Here is a 5,403-nt window from a genome sequence, read left to right on the forward strand (position 1 = left end):
AAGGAGAGAAAGGAAAGGGGGCAGTGGTATTAAAAGAAAAGTGATGCTTATTGTCATAAAATGTTGTTTTATTTAGCCAACAACGTCATGTAAATGTAATTTGAGCTAGTTGTAGTGCACCAGTTACTAGAGTTCTTGAAATATGTGCGGGGACGTACTAAAACTAATAATGATAATGTTTTGTGTCGATCGAGGGTAATCAAAGTCGCCTCCTGTTTTGTCCGAAAGTAGAAGTTTAACCCCGACTTTTTATTCTTATTTAATTTAATGGGCGGGATTTAGCTCAATCGGTTGAGAACTAGGTTGAGTGCTCGCTTGAGGCGCTTGTGTCGCAGGAACGAACCACGTCTGTGGATCCATTCAACTGATTGGATTATTTTTATAAGTCCAACCAGCGCACCACAACAATTGCAGTGGTATGCGCTTTCCTGTCTGTGAGAAAGTGCATATAAAAGATCCTTTGCTGCATTAACAAAAATATAGCAGGTTTCCTCTGATGACTACGTGTCAGAATTACCAAATGTTTGACATCCAATAGCCGATAATTTAAGGGTGATGACTGATAGCATTTATATCCATGGTGTATATCATTCAACGTTTTTAGACCAGTGTGTACCTTTAAGAACACTTTTTTCTTTTCAGAAACGTGACTTCAGAAGATAAAAGCAGCCGAAGATTTGACGGAAAGTGCGCATTGATTTTACTCGGAGGGGATCTATTTTCACGTGGCGCTGTCCTACTGATGATTACGCTTGAGTAAAATAACCCGACAAGATATATTCCACGTCATCTCTACCTGGTATTTTCAGTGAACAATGATAATGCTTTTTGTCTTAATACAAAATACTGTCCAATGACGCCAACCGACGTAGCTGTCTTCCTGAAAGTACAAAAAGGTGAAGCTTGGGAATACGTAAGAAGTAATTGATTCAAACGTCCGTCGTGAGACAATATTATAAGCTGGGATATTATTTTATTGGAATATAGTCATAGCACAGTTATTCCAGAACGCAGTCTCAGACCAAATTGTGACCTTGGATATTAAAGTTAATACAGTATATCAAACTATCTGTCAAAACATTTCGAGCTTGGATATAAAAGTTATAACAAATTGTCTGTCAAAACATTGCGAACTTGGATTTTAAAGTTACAGCAAATTGTCTGTCAAAACATTGCCAGCTTGGATATAAAAGTTATAGAAAATAATCTGTCAAAACATTGCCAGCTTGGATATTAAAATTACAGCATCTTATCTGTCAACACGCTGTGAGCTTGGATAAAAAGGTTATAGCAAACTATCTGTCAAAACATTGCCAGCGTGGATATTAAAGTTACAGCATCTTATCTGTCAATACGCTGTGAGCTTGGATAAAAAGGTTATTGAAACCTATCTGTCAAAACATTGCCAGCTTGGATATTAAAGTTATATCATGTTTTATGTAACAACATTACACGTCTGAATATTGAAGGTTTCTAAAACTGCTTGAAGAAGGGTGGTTTCAAAAACCCTAGTATTGGATTTGGATACCACTACACATGAAGTGTGCCAGATGGAACAAGGATTGATTTAACATGTTTTAAATAACATATTTAAACCCTTCCAAATATTTGTGATAACAATTTCTAAACTACTAAGTAAAAAAGCGAAAATAGAGGAAAAAAACAACAATAAAAAACTAACAATCAAAAACAAACCTATCAACAAAAAACATCCCCCCACAAAACCCCTCCAAAACCCCCACAAAACTCCCAACCCCAAACAACAACAAAAAAGAGCAAAACAACCCCCCGAAAAAACACCCCCCCCCAAACTAAAACAACCCAACAACAAACAAACAAACTACAACAACAACAACAACAACAAGGTAAGCACATTTTTCTACGATGGCGTTCACAGCATTCTCAGGAATATGAACAACATAATTACAAGTCAGGTTTTAAAGTAAAAAACATAACTTGTATACGCGATAATTGACCCTATATTACTATACGCGATAACTATCCATACAATGTAACACAATGTGTCAAAAACACATCACCAGATTTGTTTTCCAAAAATCAGTGAGGATGTAAACCACGAATCGGCCAGATTTCAGAGAAAGACAGACATCAACACCATTGTGGTTTCAGAACTGACAAATCGCTCAAACCATCTCGGATCAAGTGAGAAACCCCATACACTGTTAATACTCTTAGGAGCATTCGCCGGCAGAGAATAGAAATCTGTCAGCCAGAGTAATAAACATGATGACAGCATTGGTGTGTCGAGCTGCAAGGAATCCAGCGACCCTCAACGTGAACGATTTGACCCTTCAGGGAGGACCATAAAACACGTGCATTGGTGATCACTGAACCGACAGGTTGCCTGTCGTATACAGCTATAACAGTTTTGGGAATCTTGTATCTTTGTGTTAGGGGAGCTTCTATCAATAGCAGTATCATCGAAACCAGGAAGGTTGTCTGCCATGTAAAACTATCACAGTTTAGGGAATCTTGCATCTCTTGTGTTTGAGGAGGTTCTATCAATAGCAGTATCATAGAGAAAATGGAGGTTTTCATAGTGCGTCTGTGAGTTCGAGGATGGTCAAACCATGGCCGTGCTATACAGAAATGTGTTTAGTAAGTTAACTCTATCATTATACCACATGTCAAAAACAATAATATTTTGAGAAACAACACCTATAATCTTGTATTATGTGTTTGAGAAAGTTCTATCAGTAGTAGTATCATAGAGAAAATGGAGGTTTTCATAGTGTGTCTGTGAGTTCGAGAATATTCTATTCACAACAGTTCCATAGAGAAATGTGTTTATTAAGTTAACGACATCATTACCGACTTTCTTGCTATATGAAAGGACAGACGCCTCTGTTGTTCAGTCTCTCCTACGCATTGTCTCTTAGTTTCCTTATTAAAACCACCATAATATTCAGACTTGTGAGACGGATACAAAAACTAGTACCACATATAAAAAATAGTGTTTTGAGTAACAACACTTAGAATCGTGTATCTGCGTGTTTGAGGAAATTGTACCAATAACAGTGTCATAGAGAAAGGACAGGATTTTATATTGTGTCTGTGATTTGGATGGTGTTATATTCATACCATTGTCGTAGAGAAATGTGTTTAAGTTAATACCATAATCATTATCAGAATAGTATTTAGTCTTGTTTATCAGAGGAACTGTTACCAAAACTAACATTACTTGCAAACACAGGAGTATTTTTTGTTTTACTAACTAAACCTTTACAATCTTGGTATCTCTTGTGTTTAGAAAACTCTTCCAATAGTAGTATCATGGAGACAATGAAGGATTTCATGTTGTATCTGTGAGTTCGAGGATATTCTACCTAATCCAGTGCCATGTTTTGAGTAACAACACTTAGAATCTTGTATTGTGTTTGGGAATATTTTACCAACAACAGTTAGGAATATTGTACCAAAAGCAGTTGGGAATATTGTACCAACAGCAGTTAGGAATATTGTACCAACAGCAGTTAGGAATATTGTACCAATAGCAGTTGGGAATATTGTACCAATAGCAGTATCACGGAGGAAGGAAGGTTTGGATATTGTGTCTGTGAATTTAAAGATGTTCCATCAAACCAGTACCATTGATAAAAAAGTGTTTATTAAGTTAAATCATTACAGATTCTCTTACTATATGAAAGAATAGACTCTCCTGTTTATTCATTATAATCAGAATACTATGTATTCTTGTATAACAGCGATTCTGTTACCATAACTAACACAACGATTAAAAGAATCGTGTGAGTAACATAACACTTATAATCTGTTTGAGGATCATATACCAGTTGGCAGTTTCGTGTATAAAAGGAAAGCTTTCATATTGTGTCTGTGAATTCAATGAATGTCTATTAATAGTAATGCCACAAAAGGATATGTTCAATAAATTGACATTCCATCATTGCACTGTCTTATGTGCTGGATTTCGTTCATCGATATACGCAGAACAATATTTGTTCATTGTTAGACTTGTATCTAAGTATCCGAAAACCTTGCATAGAACATAACATCAAGGTTATTAAAAAAGGAATGTAATCAATTTCAGACAGCATTGTCTTTATCGACAATTTATTGAAGTCAGCTCCAAGTTTATAGCTAAGAAATATCAGGATTATAAGATTTTTCGATTGCTTGCGATAAGAATTGTTTACAGTTTAAACTCCACATCTCTAAGGATTCTGAAAAACCCATAGGTTATACACTTTATTAACCTATACATTGGTATCGTGTATAAAGGAAAGGACACCACGAAAATACCCAAACACTATGGAATAGTTATCACATTATTCAAACAATTTGAGGTCTATGTGTATGACAATGTTCATGCCTTAAGGAATGTTGATCAAATTAATTTTCCCACGATTCAGAAGAGTACGACATTTGAACTTATATGCAAAACTAGTGTGTTCAAAACTAAAACAAGCCCACCTCCCCAACATCTATTATATATGGAATATTTCTTAGACTAGTCGAACAATTCCAGTCCTAGATTTGCAAGAATTGTTTTGCCTTTTGAAATGGTGACCAAGTGAAGTCGACACAAATTCTAACAAGGATAACATTTGAACTAATGTGTACAGAAACTGAAAAAGAGAAAAAAGAGGATATTTATTGCTTTGGAATATTTCTTAAGACTATTCAAACAATTCCATTCCTACATTTACGAGAACTGTTACGTGACCGTTTTTCCTTAGGTGACCAGCTGAATTGGATAAATATTCTAACCAGGACAACATATAGTCTAGCGTGTTCAAAAATAAACCGAGAGTAAAAGACACCTACTGCTGTGGAATATTTCTTTGATCATTCAAACAATTTCAGTTCTACCTGTACAAGAACTGTCTTTTAAAAAAAAGCTTTGCCTTGTGAAACGGAGAGGAGCTGAATTGGACAAAGATTCTAATCAGGACAATATGTGTTCTAGTGTGTACAAAAAACAAGGGGAAAAGACATCTACTGCTATGGATAATTCGAGTTCTACCTTTTATAGAACTGTTTTGTAAAAAAAACCCCAAAAACAAACAAAACACAACAAACAAACAACAATAACAACAACAACAACAACAAAAAACAAACAAAAACGTTTTGCCTTCTGAAATGGTGAGATACTGAATTGGACAAAAATTCAAATGACAACATCTATCGCTATTGAATATTTCTTTGACAGTTCAAACAATTTTAGTTCTCCCTTACATGAACTGTCTTGTACAAAGATGCGTTTTGCCTTATGAAAAGGTGAGGAGCTGAATATTAGACAAAGATTCAAACCAGGACAACATTTATGTTCTAAAAACAAAAAGAAAGAAACAGACATCTACTGCTATGGAATATTTCTTAGACTATTCAAACAATTTCAGTTCCACCTTTACGAGAACTGTG

Source organism: Gigantopelta aegis, chromosome 13, assembly GCF_016097555.1.
Source record: "Gigantopelta aegis isolate Gae_Host chromosome 13, Gae_host_genome, whole genome shotgun sequence".
In the NCBI taxonomy this organism is placed as follows: Eukaryota; Metazoa; Mollusca; class Gastropoda; order Neomphalida; family Peltospiridae; genus Gigantopelta; species Gigantopelta aegis.